This window comes from Chelonia mydas, chromosome 11, assembly GCF_015237465.2.
Source record: "Chelonia mydas isolate rCheMyd1 chromosome 11, rCheMyd1.pri.v2, whole genome shotgun sequence".
In the NCBI taxonomy this organism is placed as follows: Eukaryota; Metazoa; Chordata; order Testudines; family Cheloniidae; genus Chelonia; species Chelonia mydas.
The window spans coordinates 71822457-71840433 of NC_051251.2; the positions used below are offsets into that span (position 1 = coordinate 71822457).

The 17977-nt window shown below is 44.3% G+C and overlaps 1 pseudogene; it reads right to left on the minus strand.

The window, feature by feature from the left end:
• The window catches only part of LOC102930936, a 149865-nt pseudogene that overhangs the window by 12506 nt on the left and 119382 nt on the right, over positions 1–17977 (minus strand).

The window sequence follows — 17977 nt, forward strand, 5'->3', positions numbered from 1 at the left end:
GGCGTGGCTTGGGAAGCAGACATGTTCCTTGTGGGCAGTCAACTGCAGGGATCTGCCCTTATGCCCATGAGTGTGTTCCTTATTAGCATGGGGATCCCAGTGTCCTGAGTTGTTGGGCTTTTGTGCCAGCGGCTCTGCTCCATGGCTCATGCTTGGATGGGCATTGCTGGTCAGCTGAGGCCAAATTACAGGGAGGTCCCTCTGGCCTGGATCAAAGCAGGGCCTCAAAGCCTCTTCCATTAGGTGCTTCTTCAGCCTAAGCCCTTCCTTGGGCCTCTCTGGTTCTGGGCGGGAAGGACACTTCTCAGACTATGCATCTCACCCAGATGGTAGGGGCACCGTGGATGATCGTCACTGATGGAAAGAGCGGAGGCAGGAGATGCAGTTCTTGAAGCCGGGAACCTGGGCATAGTCCCCAAGACAAAGACGGTCCCTGACTTGGGGGAGGGCTTTATTAAGCTGTTCTAAACTATATGACGTACAATTAAGATTTCTAAACTACAGGATAATTATTTGCAGCAAATATGTACCATAACTCTTCTTGAGCTTGCAAGAGCAAAGGAGAACAGGATTCTGATTCAGGCCATGTGGCTGAAATAGGGAACTGGAGAGGTGTCGACCCGCACTGCCCCTTATACCGTCTGTTGGGGAGCATGGGGGAAGATATTGTGCACATGCAGGTCATTGGACACTGCCTGGAAAAAATTCCAGACTCAGTTGTGTGGCGTACATGCACACCCAACATTTGGAATACGCAAAGGGACCAGCATTCAAAGAAGAACTATAATTATGCTGGTATAATTATGCCAGTAATTTTCCCTGAGTAGACAAGCCCTGCATAAAATAGGACAATACAATCATGTTAGCTGAGTTGGGATCTTTGATCTAACAACTCGGCACCAAACTCACATTTCACATGATTCTCTGCACAGTACATCATGTCTGCTGCATGGACAAACTGGTACTCAGAGCCTCTCATGCAGAGCTCCATTTCTGTGTATCCCAGCACAACTTTACCTCTGTAAAATAAAACAAACAAAAAAGAAATAGAGTTCACAAAACTTTTAGGACCAAGGATGAATGCAGAACAGAGCTATGTCAGTCCATTAGCTAGGGTTTAACCTAATCTGTGCAGTTATCTGATAACAGGGAAAACTATGGTGGGTTTAGCTCACCCACAGTTATCCCTCCAGCTGAGTGAAGAGGCATTTTCCATTCTGTGAAAAATTCTGAGATTTTTGGGAATTCTGGGAAAATGTTTCAGTCCCCAGTAGGATAAAACAAACCAAAGAAAAATCAACTCAAAATTTCTTGCAGAATGACTGCTCCAGCTGGGAAACTAGGCAACCTGCTTACCCAAGGAGCCAGCCTGCTGGGCTGTCCAGGTCCTCAGGGAGCTGCCCCAGACAGGAAACCAGCCTCCCAACTCCTTGGGGAGCCTGGGAGCTGGGGCCTCCCCAGCCAGCTACCCCGGACTGCGGATCCTGGAAGCCTGGGCTGCCAAGGAACTGCCAGCATATGAGCTTGGGTTTCAAGCCTCTCAGCTCCCATTCAGCCCAGCAGATTGGCTGCTGAAGAGCAGGACCTCTGAGCTGGTGTGTACCAAGTTTTGGATTGAACTCTGGCTGGGTTCTACTAGAATTTTGTCAAATTCCTGCAGAATGTTTTGATTTCAACAAATCAGCATTTTCCAGCAGAAAAACGTTCCAGTCAAAACGCTCCATCCAACTCTACTCACTGCTCACTTCACAAAAACACAGTTGGGAAGAGTCATCTTCAGTATGTTCTCCCTGCACCTCTGTCTTTAGACCAATGGTGCTCAAACTTTCCCAGTTGTGCCTCTCTTACCAGTAATGGAATCTGTCTTTGCTCCCCTGCCACCATTACTGCACAGCCAAGGCTCCCTCAGCAGAGGAGCTGGGGCTGGAGGCAGAGCTGCGGGCAGAACTGGGCCTAGGGGAGGAGCTGGGGATGGGGGAGGAGCTGGGGGTGGAACTGGGGCTAGGGAAGGAGCTGGGGCTAGCGGTGGGTCTAGAGGCGGAGCTGGGGCTAGGGGAGGAGCTGGTCTGGGATGGAGAGGGAATGGTGGCGAAGCCGGGATGTGGGAGGGGCAGGGGCTGGAGTGGACATGGGGTTGAGGGTGGAGCGGAACTGTGGGCAGATCTGGCCTGGAGGTGGAGTTGGGCCTGGAGGCATGGTGCTCCCTCCCCACCCCCTATGAGGGCTGGCCGGGCCTGGATACAGAGCGGGGCTGGGGGTTGAACAGGGTTGGGGGAGGAGCGAGGCTGGGGGTGGAGTTGGTCTAGTAGCAGAGTGGGGACAGAAGCGTGGTGCTCCCTCCCTACCCCTGTAGGGGCTGGCCCACCACATACCCACCCCCAAATGTTCCTCCATAGGGGGCGCTCCCCACAGTTTGGGGACCACTGCTTTAAAGGTGTTTCTGGATATTCTCCAAGCTGAGAATTTGTAGCAAGATGCCTTCTACATGGAAGGAAAGGTAGAAGAGCAATAATAATTGTAAAGTAAAATTAATGCCCTTAAATAACCGTGACTGTCATTTTCAAAGGAGCCCAAGTTAGCTGCCCAACTCCCACTGCATTTCAGTGGGAGCTGGGCACTGTAACGGGGTGGCCAGCCCCTTTAACTGCCAGAGGTCTGGAGCTGTCCAGGCCCATCCAGTTAGCCCTGCCTTCCACACCTGGGATGCGGCATGGGGTTTCATCAGTATACCCAGCAGGGTTTGGAGGAGTTGATTCTTCTATAAGGAGCAGCAGGAAGCAGGGGGTTCCATGTCCGCATGCTTGCTTAGCTTGCTCAGTCAGGGAGGGAAATAACAAGAGTGAGGCTGGAGGGAGAGATTTTAGCCTGCCAAGGCAAGGAATGGCTGCGGGGTGTGAATAGGCTCCAGCAGGAAACCCAGGAGTAGCAGGTGGGAACTGGGAAATGGCAAAGACTACGGAGGCTGCTGAGCATGAGCAGGCTTCGGGAGGGGACCCAGAGTCTTTAAAGAAAAGACTTGAGGCAGGGAAGGTCGGTGAGGCCCTGGTGGGAAAGACAAGGAGTGGGAACATGTGGAAGATTTGAGAACTCTGTTTTGGGAGTCTAGGGAGAACTGCTGAACTTGAGTAGAGTTTTTCTGATAGTTTGAGTTATTGGCCCAGAACCGAAGAAAAAGGAAACTGAAGCAGGGATGACCACGTACCATGAGGGAGCACTTAGGAGGCAGCTGGCCCACGGACAGGTACCTAAATCCTTTATGCTGCTGTGATAATCCCAGCGTATACCATTAGCTGGAAATATGTTTTGAGACAGAGTGGGTTTTAACCTGATGATGTCCCTTTGAATGTATTTATGTTTAATGCTGGTTATTTGTAATGCAACGGACAAAGTTTTCATAGAAGATTTTTTTTCTCTATTCACTTAATGCAGCATTTGGCCAGGGTTACAATCTACTGTTTTTTCTATTTCTACAACAGCAGTACTAGTGGCTCTTGTTTCGCATTTCTCATCTGCTGTAGCATGATGCCTGCCTATATCCTCAGCAAACTTAACAAGAGCTGTGAGCAAGTGGCATCTCGGCCCCTATTCTGTGCCATACCTTGAATCGCAGGCCATAGGGGTAAAGTCCAGCTTGTGTTTTGTTTGGAAGATGAAGGTCTTGGTTTGAAGCTCCAGGATAGAAAGCGGTTGGAGTGGAGTTGCGATGGCAAACAGAGCCAGCTGTGGAGGCCTGAGGGTCCCATCTTCTGTTCTCTTTTGCTGCCCAGGGAGGAATTTCAAACGGCCGTGGAAATTCAAGGCCTTTGGGGAAGAAGGAAAAAGTGGGGATGACATACATATACACTAGTGACATGGATCATTCATATCAGAATCTCTCCATTCAACTCCTCACCACTGTAGTATATGGGCACCACACAGACATTACTGAATATATCCCCCGTGAGCTGGGGAAAATTATTCCTGTTTCACAGATAAGGCTCTCCGTTATACCTATTGGGCACATGAGAAACAGAGGCACAGTGAGACTTGCCCCAGGGCACACAGAGAGTTGAACATGGTTCTTCTGAGTTCCAGGGCAGGGCCTTAGCCACCAGGCCATCCTTCCTCTCTAGTATCTCATCCCAAAACCCCAACTATCCAGAGGAAGCTCAGAGCCTGGCAGAGCTCTGTGGACTCCCCACAGAGTGGCATGAATGGGGAAATATTCCTTTCCCCATCAACTCCCATCATCTCTGGTCAGGTTTGCACCACCCCATAGCAGAAGCTAGGCTCAAAGTCTGTTCCCTGAGGTGTGGCTGTCATGGGGCAAGTGCAGCAGGGAAGCAAGACCTAGATCCTCAAAGGCATTTAAGCACCTAGCTCCCATTGAGAGGTAGGTGCCTAAATCTCTCTGGGGATCTGAGCCCAAACGCCTTGCTGGGTGGATTACCAGGAATCCTGAGGAGTTGTCCAACAAGCAACGGAAGCGACAGATGAAGCTTCTTTCTAAGAAAGAGGAATTCTCAGGTGGCAGGTGCCGGGGGTCATCCATGGTAGCGGTGCTGCTGCCTACATGAGGCATGGCTGGGAACCAAACCAAACCAATAGAGGATGTATTCATCTGGTTTGAAACCGCTTCAGAACATTCCTGTTATGCTGAGTCCTTAATGTCCACCAGGCATGGAGGAAAGGCTTGGGTAATGCTGTTTGGAATGCATGAGCCTCTTGAAACTGGTTCTTCCCTCCATACATGTGACGAATGGGAGCTCTGCTTCTCAGAAGACACACGAGCACATTGGAAGCTGAGCAGACCCCTAATTATAGCACTGTGTGAGGGTCTGTTGGCATTCCCAGCACAAGTGCTTCTTTTCTGGGGTCTGTCACTTGGCTTTAAAGGGATGATCGGGAATCAAGTTTGCCAGGCATTGTCTCCACCCAGAATAGAATAAGGTGCTGAAATTGATTAAACTGAAAACTAATTCAGCCCTTTTAAAATTTCATGCCTGTGAATAATGTATCATGCGTATGCACAGATGCACCCTAAGACCCTGATTCTCCAAAGACTGAGACACCTGCTTAGCTTTATATACTGTTTGTAACCACTGAAGTCAGCATGCACGTGCGTAAGTCTTTGCAGGATGGGGGCTGTCATAAATATAAAGGGAAGAATAACCACCTTTCTGTATACACTGCTATAAAATCCCTCCTGGCCAGAGGCAAAATCCTTTCATCTGTAAAGGGTTAAGCTGAGGTAACTCTGCTGGCACCTGACCCAAAATGGCAAATGAGGGGACAAGATTCTTTCAAATCTGGAGGGCGGGGGGAACAAAGGGGTTGGTCTGTCTGTGTGATGCTTTTGCTGGGAACAGATCAGGAATGCAGCCTTACAACTCCTCTAAAGTTAGTAAGTAATCTAGCTAGAAAATGCGTTAGATTTTCTTTTGTTTAATGGCTTGTAAAATAAGCTGTGCTGGAGGAAATGTGTCTTCCTGTTTTTGTGTCTTTTTGTAACTTAAGGTTTTGCCTAGAGGGATTCTCTATGTTTTGAATCTGATTACCCTGTAAAGTATTTACCATCCTGATTTTACAGAGGTGATTCTTTTACCTTTTCTTTAAATAAAATTCTTCTTTTAAGAGCCTGATTGATTTTTCATTGTTCTTAAGATCCAAGGGTTTGGTGTTCACCTGTACCAATTGGTGAGGATTGTCAAGCCTTTCCCAGGAAAAGGGGTGTAGGGCTTGGGGGGGGGGGGGGGATATTTTGGGGGAAGAGTGGGCTCTTTCCCTGTTCTTTGTTTAAAACGCTTGGTGATGGCAGCATACTGTTCAAGGACAAGGCAAACTTTGTACCTTGGGGAAGTTTTTAACCTAAGCTGGTAAGAATAAGCTTAGGGGGTCTTTCATGCAGGTCCCCACATCTGTATCGTAGAGCTCAGAGTGGGGAGGGAACCTTGACAGGGGCCTACAGGCTATGATCTAAGCTAGGGTAGGTGGATGCCAGCCAATGAAGGCAAGAGAGTTGTTTTCTCTTACATCAGCTCTAGACATCCAGTGGACTGCTTATGTGAATCCAGAAGCTTTAAATTAGGCGGTGAAATCTGTCAGAAGAAATTAGCAGCCCATAATATGGTGTGATAATTTTTTCCTATTTCAAAAAAAATTTGGCCAAATATACATGATTAAAGTCAGTCCCAGTGCTAGTGCTGCAAGCATTTTTAGCAGGCATCTCAAAGAGTATTTAGACACTAATTCATCAGTGTTGTAATAAACATGGCTTTAAAGGCAGACAGGGAGCAATTCCTGCCTCGCAGGCATATACCACTTATTAACAGAGTGATGCCAATGAGGGAGAACACATAGTCACTGTTGTTCTCTCCTTTTTGTTATAAAAAGAGAGCCTCAATTCTAAAAAGCCCCCTGGAGTAAATTCTCTCACGGTCTTGATCTACACAACCATAGGAAACGCAGAGTAAGGCCAGGCTAGCACTAGATATTTGTTAGTACAGTAATCAGGGTTAGCAGGTGATTTTTTTATGACATATCTACATTGACAAAAGTCCTGGTGTAAATACAGTAAAAACTATACCAGCAAAAGCACTCTTTTAGATGGTATAAGCTGCATCTACACGAGAAGGATTTGTCAATATAGTTATACCAGTATGGCTACATCAGCTAGCCTTTTCTACTGTCTTATGGCATGTCTACACCCCAGCTGGAAAGGTGCTTCCAAGGGTGTGTAGTCACCTGAATATGTACCCAGGGTGGGGTAGGTTTGTACTCAGGTGGTACGCACGAGCCATTGCCCGTGCCACCATGGCCACACCGCTATTTTTAGCATGCCATCTCCAACAGAGTTGGCGCGTGTTTGTATACCCACATTGGGAAGTGCCCTCCCACCTGCTGTGTAGATGTACTCTTCGGGTTAGTTCCTCATTCTGTTGAGCATTTGAGGCACAATGATGAGCCTGTAGAACATGATTCACCTTGGGCATTGCTGCCCCATCTCAAACCTTCCCTTTGGCTGGAAGTGTCATTCTGAAAGATGTAACCAGGTGACTTGAGTTGCATCTGAGTCCCTTAGGTTTTCAGCCCAGATATTGCCTAGGACTCTGTTGGTCTCTTCTATGGATGACCTCCTAGGGATGGACAGGGCTCAGGCATTGGTAGATCTTAGCCAGCCTTCACCCTGTTGCCCATGAATCATTGTTGACTCTTTTGAAGCCTCTGGCAGGGCCAGTCAGGAGAACATTCCCTACCACTATGGGGACTTGGGCACTGGTGTGCCTTGGTCCTTCCTATTCCCTGCCTGTGCAGTCCGCGGGCTGTCACACTTTCGTCTAATTTTGATGGCTGGGTTTAGTGTACAGGTGCTGGTGTTGGTCTGTGACATACAGGAAGTCACACTAGATAGTGCTCCCTTCTGGCCTTAAACCTATAATTCGGTGCTGCAGTGGCTCTTCCCTGTGGGAGCTGCCAGAGGTGGAGCTGTGCAATGGCTCCTTTGGCTCACAGGGATCTGCGCTGTGTATGGGGGTGGGCTGGGAAAGGCCATGAAAAGTTCTGGGTGGCAGCAGTGCCACCCTCATGCTGATGGAAAGTCAATATTATGCATCAGATCTAGGTGCTGCAGCCACATGATTTTTTCAAGGTTTTCTTGGGATAGAGACTCCCACTGACTCTGATGGGCAGTGGGTCTGGCATGGAGCCAAGCAGATATTATATCTTGGCTCTTGCCCCTCTCTTCTCAGAGCCATATGTGGAGGTCTAGCTTCCCATTCTGTGGGAGGCCATGAATGGAAACCCTGTACCACCTTGAGAAGGGAAGAGTGGGTTTGGCTCTCTCTTTAGAGAGATTTTTTTTTCCATTTTAAATAAGCTGGTAGACACAGCTTAGACACACTGGGGTGAGTTTTCTGGTTCCTCCATTCCTTGGCCTTTCTAATTGGTCTGGCTCTCCATTGCCCATCAAAACAGATTTGATTCTTCCACTTAGAACAACAGAACAGCATCCAGCACAAAGCAGCCACAAATTACATTGCCTTCCCCCATCACTTGGCTTTCGTGAGCTGGGCTCTAATGTAAGGACAGGGTTCCCAATGGGATTACGATTCCCATTGTGCTTTACAGCTTTAGTAAAGTTGCTTTAGCACGTCTCAGCGCTTCGGGCTTGTCAGTCTCCATAGGGCTTTTCCCGTAGAGCTCATTCAGGCAGCAGTAGTCATGAAGATGGCTCTCACTGCACAAACAGCCTTGTGTTCCCTCAGCCCTGGTCACTCACCGTCTGTGCCCTGCTCCAGTTCTTTGTATGGAGGTGGGTTTAGGACCAATGCAGCTGGCATTGGAACATGGCTCGATCATCCGTGTGGATCAACTCCAATACACTCTGGTAGATGATGTCTGACTGAAAAGAAATCAACGGGAATGCGCCATTGAACACCCATTCAGCTGGGAGCCACATGGAGCAAGAACTGAAAGGCACAACTAATTCATCGCAGCAGCACTGCTCTGCAGCCCGTGTCCCCTGTCTGTGGCTCAACCCCTGTGCATGGTCTGGCTTCCTCAGCACTGCCAAACTGACTAAGCGTAGCTGGCCGACCCTTTGACAACTGCCACTGAGACAAGTGCATAGCAAAGTGGTTAAATCAGCCACATGTTCGAGTCATTCAGACTAGCTGGAGAATAAGAACATAAGAATGGCCATACTGGGTCAGACCAAACGTCCATCCAGCCCAGTATCCGGTCTGCCGACAGTGGCCAATGCCAGATGCCCCAGAGGGAGTGAACCTAACAGATAATGATCAAGTGATCTCTCTCCTGCCATCCATCTCCACCCTCTGACAAACAGGGGCTAGGGACACCATTCCTAACCCATCCTGGCTAATAGCCATTAATGGACTTAACCTCCATGAATTTATCCAGTTCTCTTTTAAACCCTGTTATAGTCCTAGCCTTCACAACCTCCTCAGGCAAGGAGTTCCACAGATTGACTGTGCGCTGTGTGAAGAACTTCCTTTTATTTGTTTTAAACCTGCTGCCCACTAATTTCATTTGGTGGCCCCTAATTCTTATATTGTGGGAACAAGTAAATAACGTTTCCTTATTCACTTTCTCCACACCACTCATGATTTTATATACCTCTATCATATCCCCCCTTAGTCTCCTCTTTTCCAAGATGAAAAGTCCTAGCCTCTTTAATCTCTCCTCATATGGGACCCATTCCAACCCCCTAATCATTTTAGTTGCCCTTTTCTAATGCCAGTATATCTTTTTTGAGATGAGGAGACCACATCTGTACACAGTATTCAAGATGTGGGTGTACCATGGATTTATATAAGGGCAATAAGATATTCTCCATCTTATTCTCTATCCCTTTTTAAATGATTCCTAACATCCTGTTTGCTTTTTTGACTGCCACTGCACATTGCGTGGACATCTTCAGAGAACTATCCACCATGACTCCAAGATCTCTTTCCTGATTAGTTGTAGCTAAATCAGCCCCCATCATATTGTATGTATAGTTGGGGTTATTTTTTCCAATGTGCATTACTTTACATTTATCCACATTAAATTTCATTTGCCATTTTATTGCCCAATCACTTAGTTTTGTGAGATCTTTTTGAAGTTCTTCACGGTCTGCTTTGGTCTTAACTATCTTGAGAAGTTTAGTATCATCTGCAAACTTTGCCACCTCACTGTTTACCCCTTTCTCCAGATCATTAATGAATAAGTTGAATAGGATTGGTCCTAGGACTGACCCTTGGGGAACACCACTAGTTACCCCTCTCCATTCTGAAAATTTACCATTTATTCCTTTGTTCCCTGTCTTTTAACCAGCTCTCAATCCATGAAAGGATCTTCCCTCTTATCCCATGACCACTTAATTTACATAAGAGCCTTTGGTGAGGGACCGTGTCAAAGGCTTTCTGGAAATCTAATTACACTATGTCCCCTGGATCCCCCTTGTCCACATGTTTGTTGACCCCTTCAAGGAACTCTAACAGATTAGTAAGACACGATTTCCCTTTAAAGAAATCATGTTGACTTTTGCCCAACAATTTTTGTTCTTCTATGTTTCTGACAATTTTATTCTTTACTGTTGCTTCAGCTAATTTGCCCGGTACTGATCATTTTAATTGCCAGGATCACCTCTCAGGCCCTTTTTAAATATTGGCGTTACATTAGCTATCTTCCAGTCATTGGGTACAGTAGCTGATTTAAAGGACAGGTTACAAACCAGTTAATAGTTCCGCAATTTCACATTTGAGTTCTTTCAGAACTCTTGGGTGAATGCCATCTGGTCCCGGTGACTTGTTACTGTTAAGTTTATCAATTAATTCCAAAACCTCCTCTAATGACACTTCAATCTGTGACAATTCCTCAGATTTGTCACCTACAAAGGACAGCTCAGGTTTGGGAATCTCTCTAACATCCTCAGCCGTGAAGACTGAAGCAAAGAATTCATTTAGTTTCTCCACAATGACTTTATCATCTTTAAGTGCTCCTTTTGTATCTCGATTGTCCAGAGGCCCCACTGGTTGTTTAGCAGGCTTCCTGCTTCTGATGTACTTAAAAAAACATTTTGTTATTACCTTTTGAGTTTTTGGCTAGCTGTTCTTCAGATTCCTTTTTTGGCTTTTCTTATTACATTTTTACACTTAATTTGGCAGTGTTTATGCTCCTTTCTATTTACCTCACTAGGATTTGACTTCCACTTTTTAAAAGATGCCTTTTTATCTCTCACTGCTTCTTTTACATGGTTGTTAAGACATGAAGGCTCTGAAAGTGGGACTATAATCTTATGACTTGTATTACTGTGGCATTCAAAGCCAGAGGCCATCTGGCTGGGAAGCATTCCCACCAGAAAGGAGAAAACAGTCTCCTGGACCTCGTACAAGGGATATGTGGACTGAATCAATCCATCAGGCTATGCAAAATATAAAACGACTTTCAAACCAGGGTGCCTGAGGATTTCCTCCCACACCTCCTGGAAATCCAACAGACTCTTCCATTTAATGAATCTCTCCCCTTCTCCCACTGCTTAGGCCATGGTGGAGGGCATTCATGAAGTTCAGTTTGGGTGGCTTTTAGGGTTACTTTTTAATTCAGCATCAAAGAATTAACAGTTTCAGCTGAAAGCCAAAGGATAGCAACAGAAAAATAAAAATAAACATTCCAAACACTACCTGATTTCCCTGCTGGCACCATGTTCAACGATTGGTCCATAGTCTCTTCCCAGGCCACCTGCTGTGCAAAACCTTTACACAGCAATCTTTAAAACTACCTATTAGCATAGGCCACCAAGTGCCTTTTCAGGTTGAGACTCTCCCAGGGTCAGGAGTGTTAAGATCCAGGATTCTGTTCCAGACTCTGCTGTGTGAAAAAAAAAAAACGAGGAGTCCTTGTGGCACCTTAGAGACTAACAAATTTATTTGGGCATAAGCTTTTGTGGGCTAGAACCCACTTCATAAGATGTATGAAGCATTCCATATGAATGGGCTAACGGAGCAGCACACCCCAACTGGTTTGGAGTTGTTCCCTCCATCAAAAGGCAAGACAGACATGTTTAAAAATTTTAAAATGACCCGTACGCTGGTTGTATGGTGAGGGGCTGTGCTAAACGTTCACAGCTAAATGAGAAAGTACAAGAGGGAACAATTTGAAATTGCTGGGGGTGGCGTTCAAAACTCTCGTAAGGCCAGTCTTGGACCATCCTTTCCCCAAAGCAGCTCCCATTTGACAGATGCAGGGTCAGGGGCCTTCCTCAAATTCTGGCCACACGATTGATCTCCTTGTGTGTCTCCTTGGATTGGGGATAGAGGGGACAAAAAATGATCTCCTGTGCCCTCCCCCTTTTAGGGGATAACTGGCTGGCCTGTACCTCCTAACCCCTCCGTCTTCAGGGGCTGGCAAGGAGATTCTTGTCCCTTCCCACCCACCAATCCATGGGACGGGTCTTTGGGGAAAGAGGGCACCAGCTGGAGTACAGGGAATGCCCCACTGTTGATATTAACAGCCCTGCATTGAGCCTCAACATGGTTTGAGGTCTTTTCAGAGTTGCCCTGTTTGGGGCTAGGAAAGGGACTAAAACTATGCTGGGACTTAAAGAGACTTAAAACTATGCTGACCATCACATCTTAGCTACTTATATAGTCGCATTACTGTAGTATCTAAGCACCTCACAATATTTACCAGGCTTCATGTATGCAGTGTATCCAGTGTTTTGGCTTGCTGGCTTGTATTTAAAGACCCTTCAGATTTCTTACAAAATGTGGGACAAGTTAATTAAACCTAAGATGACCTCACTTTTCCCCCTGGTTGTATAGGAACTCCAATTAAAAATCCTTTATACTTGCTACTATGTCTTTAGCATTCAAAGCATGATGCTGTGGCAAACTTGGAAACAAACAGAATGGGAAGAAAATGGATTTACTGTAAACAGAACCTAATCATGCTAAACCATAGTGACAAGAGATGGGGCAGAGAATAAGTAGGAGCGTGCCATTCTTCAACCGCTGAAGTGCTACATAATGATATCTGATAGCTATTTTTGACATAAATGCCAATCGAGGAAGGAAACGCTTTGGAGAATAAAATGAAGTGAGGTAGGGTGTTAATACACTGCATCTACTGCTAAGAATAGTGAATAAAAATCGTTTGCTTCTGTGGAGGGGAAAAGCAACTTACGTTCAGAGCTGGTGAAATTTTTTGCAACTTAAATAACTTTTTCCAGAGAAAAATGCAGATATGGCAACATGGAAACATTCTGTGAATTTATGTTGATTTCAACACATTAATTTGGTTGAAAAAACACTTAAGTTCTGAAAAAATGGAATGTTTTGTTTCAACATTTTCTGAACAAAAAGGTTTCAACTTTTTGGTTCAAAAGGTCCTTTAATTTTCATTCACGATAAAAATGTTGTAAATGGTTGGAATCCAAACAAAACATTTTTATTTTGTCGAATGAAATGTTTATTTTTACCCACAACAATATTTTTTTTAATTGATTTTCTGACAAATTTGAACAATGTTGGGTTTGGTTTGACCCCAAACAATTGGTTTTTGGGATTGTATGTGTGTGGGTGAGAAAGAGAGAGAGAGAATTGCTAACAAACAAACAATGTATTTGTCTACCTCTGTTTATGTTGGGAAACATAATAGGCATTAAGATCGGAGCTGGCATTTCACAAACTACAGAAAAAGAAAAAAATCTGACTGAGGTTGTTGCCTTTTTCCAGCTGAGATGAAGCAGACGGCTTATTTCAGAAACTGACATGGGGAAAAAAAACATGTTACCTTTGGATAGATAGTGCTTTTATAACCACATTGTGGCAGGAAACAAAATATATTTTTCAGAAGAAGGAATTGTGTAAAGAGAATATACATGTATACTCCATACAATTGCTAACTTGAAGGCTTCATTGTACACCCTTATTTCTGTCCCTTTATGCATATGTGTTACAACACCATCTTTAATGACATAAGCATGTTGTTTTTCTCAAATAATGCCCTGCGGGAAATCCTGGTCCCATTGAAGTCAATGGGAGTTTTGCTACTGACTTCAATGAGCCAGGATTTCACTCTGTAAGTATGAAGGTAACACATCTGCATTTGGATTTGAAATGCTGCCTTAGAATCATAGGGAAGGAATTCAGGAGGTCATGTAGTCCAACCCCCTGCTCAAAGCAGGACCAATCCCCTATTTTTGCCCCAGATCCCTAAATGGCCCCCTCAAGGACACACACACACACACACACACACACACACTGTATATATATATATATATACACACACACACACACACACACACACACACATATAAAAATATTTATTTTAGGGCTGTCACAACACTGGGTTTAGCAGGCCAATGCTCAAGCCACTGAGTTATCCCCCCTTCCTTAACTGCAATTCTGGGGATGGCTGAGTTCACCCTGAAGCCCACTTAGCTGGGCTACAAACGCACCAGCAAATGTTCATTATTACTCTGCTTTACTTAACAGAGCTGCTTTGCTGGTGCCCTACACCTGACCCAGGTCATTTCCACCAGTGCAAAGCATGCACACTCACTTTGCACAGGAAAATGATGAATCTGGCACAATGTGCAGCAAGTGAAGTGCAGTTTAATGCTATAATTACATACTTTTAAATTCTATAGCAGTGATACTCGGACCTCAGTGCTTCCAGAGACAAATTAGCCATCAACATTACCCAAAAGAGCCACAATAGTGTGAACTCATCGTTTTATTTACCTATTTACCAGTATGAGAGGGAAATATTTAGTGTGTGTGTGTGTGTGTGTACACACATACACACAAAAATATTTATTTTAGGGCTGTCAAGCAATTAAAAAAATTAATCACGATTAATTGCACTAACAATAATAGAATACCATTTATTTAAATATTTTTGGATGTTTTCTACATTTTCAAATATATTGATTTCAATTTCAACTCAGAATACAAAGTGTACAGTGCTCACTTTATATTTATTTTTGATTACAAATATTTGCACTGTAAAAAAACAAAGGAATAGTATATTTCAATTCACCTAATACAAGTACTGTAGTTCAACCTCTTTATCATGAAAGTTGAACTTACAAATGTAGAATTATGTACAAAAAAATCTGCATTCAAAAATAAAACGTAAAATTTTAGAGCCTGCAAGTCCACTCAGTCCTACTTGTTCAGAGAATTTTGTTTACATTTGCAGGAGATAATGCTGCCCGTTTCTTTACGATGTGACCTGAAAGTGAGAACAGGTGTTCTCATGGCACTGTTATAGCCGGCGTTGCAAGATATTTACGTGCCAGGTGTGCTAAAGATTCATATGTCCATTTATGCTTCAACCACCATTCCAGGGGACATGCGTTCATGCTGAGGACTTGATTACATGTTCATTTTCACATGTTCATTTTCATTATTTGAGTCAGACGCCACCAACAGAAGGTTGATTTTCCTTTTTGCTGGTTCAGGTTCTGTAATTTCCGCATCAGAGTGTTGCTCTTTTAAGACTTCTGAAAGGAAGCTCCACACCTCATCCCTCTCAGATTTTGGAAGGCACTTCATATTCTTAAACCTTGGGTTGAGCACTGCAGCTGTCTTTAGAAATCTCATACTGGTTCCTTCTTTGCGTTTTGTGAAATCTGCAGTGAAAGTGTTCTTAAAATGAACATCTGAGACTGCTATAACATGAACAATATGGCAGAATGCGGGTAAAACAGAGCAGGGGACATATAATTATCCCCCAAGGAATTCAGTCACAAATTTAATTAACACATTTTTTTAACGAGCATCATCAGCATGGAAGCATGTCCTCTGGAATGGTGGCTGAAGCATGAAGGGGCATACGAATGTTTAGCATATCTGTCACGTAAATGCCTTGCAATGCTGGCTACAAACATGCCATGCAAATGCCTGTTCTCAACTTCTGGTGACATGGTAAATAAGAAGGCAGCACATTATCTCCTGTAAATGTAATCAAACTTGTTTGTCTTACTGATTGGCTGAAGAAGAAGTAGGACTGAGTGGACTTGTAGGCTCTGAAATTTTACATTGTTTTGTTTTTGAGTGCAGTTATGTAACAAAAGAAATCTACATTTATACGTTTCACTTTCATGACAAAGAGATTGCACTACAGTACTTGTATGAGGGGAACTGAAAAATACTATTTCTTTTGTCATTTTTACAGTGCAAATATTTGTAAAAAAATAATATACACTTAGATTTCAATTACAATACAGAATACAATATATATGAAAATGTAGAAAAACATCCAAAATATTTAATAAATTTCATTTGGTCTTCTATGGTTTAACAGTGCAATTAAAACTGCAATTAATCGCGATTAATTTTTTTAATCATGATTAATTTTTGTGAGTTAATTGTGTGAGTTAACTGTGATTAATCAACAGCTCTAATATATATATGTGTGTGTGGGTGTGTATTATATCTTATGATCTTCCAAGAGAAGAAACAGCCTCTCAGCTAGTAATGGACATTAGCAACTGATCACGTTTAAACTACACCACCCTCTTCTTAAATCAGGAAAAAAATGCTACTCACTTGATGAAATCCCAGGTAGTCCTGAACTGTAGGCGAGACGTAGAAGACAGAACTGTCTGCCGTGACTGCAATGACAAATCCATTGAGTGCCTGAAAGAAAGAAGAGATCCAGTCCTATAGGGTGCACAACAATATTTTCTGTGTATGTGCATAGATCCATGACACAGGGGAACACTACAGGACTGTGTGTGAACTTGTTACCTGGGATCCTAGAAATCCGTTTGCCACAGAAAAACATGGAATTTCCATTTTTACAGAGAATCATTAGTTTTTACATTTTATGAAAAAATAAAAACGTATATAGTAGAACCCAGATTATTCAAGCCTCCATTATCCAGCTCTCTGTATTAACTGAACCCCCAGCCGCCCAGGGCTGACAGCCATGGGGCAAAACAGATCGAGGGGCATGACGGGGGATTTTAAAGAAAGGTGAGTCTTTGGGCTCTGATTCAGCAAAGCACTAATTTAAGCATCTCATTAAGTTTTGTTGATTTCAATGGGTGTTAAATACAGGTTTAAGTGCTCTGCTGAATCAGTGCCTATTTTAGAGATCGGCAACTGAATTGCAGTGAACAATTTACTTGACAAAAACCCCTTTTTTGGATCATTCCTGAACTAATGATTTACCACTGTCAGAAAGCATGATGGGGGTGGTCGGGCCTTGCAGTTGGAGTCAGGGATCAAAGTCAGAATTAGGAGGCTAGAGCGGGGCTGGAATGAGGCCGGAGTGAGAGCTAGGATGGAGCAGGACAAGGAACAGGGCTAGAGCAAGGCTTGCGGAGGCTGTTGCCACTGTTAAGCAAGGAAGTGTTCCAAGCCCTTGAGTGATGTTGAGCAAACTAAGCTGCTGTGAGGCTTCTATACTCGCCCTGAGAGTCACCAGGCCAGTTCCTGGCTTGTAGATTGGCTGGAACCCAGCACAGCATGACTCATCAGTGCATGTGTCTTAATCGGGCTCTAGGTCAGGGATGACTCATCATTTTACAGTCACAGCCAGTGCTCTGAGTACTCCGTCCGCACTGGGTGGCTGGTCAGATAGGTTATTGTTTCTGCACACTCACTCAGATAATCCCCACCCCACAAATGACCAGGCAAACACTGCCACCATCAATACTTGTGGAAATAGAACTGTGGTCCTTGTGCACGTGACTGTGTGTCTGAATCATACAGAGTCTGAGTCTGCTACAACTCTGTGCTGAAGAGCCTGGCTTTTTAGCTCCAGCTGAAGCGAATCAGACATTTAGCTCCAGAGGCCCCTGATTTAATCCCTGCTACTATCCAAGATGGTGGCTATCCCCAAATGTATGCATATGGGTATTTGTATATAAATAAACATTAATAAAGCTTTCCATTGGCCACTGTGGTTTAACATAAGGACTGTGGGAGCAGGGAGGGTGGATGCTGGGTACCTCTGAGGCTGAAATAACCATTATAGGAGACAGTATTCCCTGCCCTGTGCCCTCTTGCCTCCGAGGCCTCCGATCTATGTGGGATCCCTACCCTTACATCTGTGGTATCTGCAGTTGCTTTCTCCCTCTTATTAGAAATGTGCAAATTCTTTGACACAACTTCAAGAAGACAATAGCATGGTTCCCACCTGTCTCATACTTGGGACCACAGTTCGTTCACATCTGATTTCACCCTGGTTCCAGCCAAATGGTGCTAATGTTCTAAATGTCCTTCAACTTATCCTAACACAGCACTCACTAATTGCACTGGCAAATAGACTGCACTCTTATCTACCTCTCCAAGGGCAGATGATAAAGCTTCTAACATGGACCTAATCTGTACAAATACTCACTGCTTCTGTTAATTGTATTCATGTCACCTGCTAACTTCACCTTTAGCTCTGTACTCGGCAATTAAATGCAAGGCATATACTAAAAAGGAAAAATTAAATTGATAGCTCCTCAATGGCAAAGCAGAAATCCCCCACATTA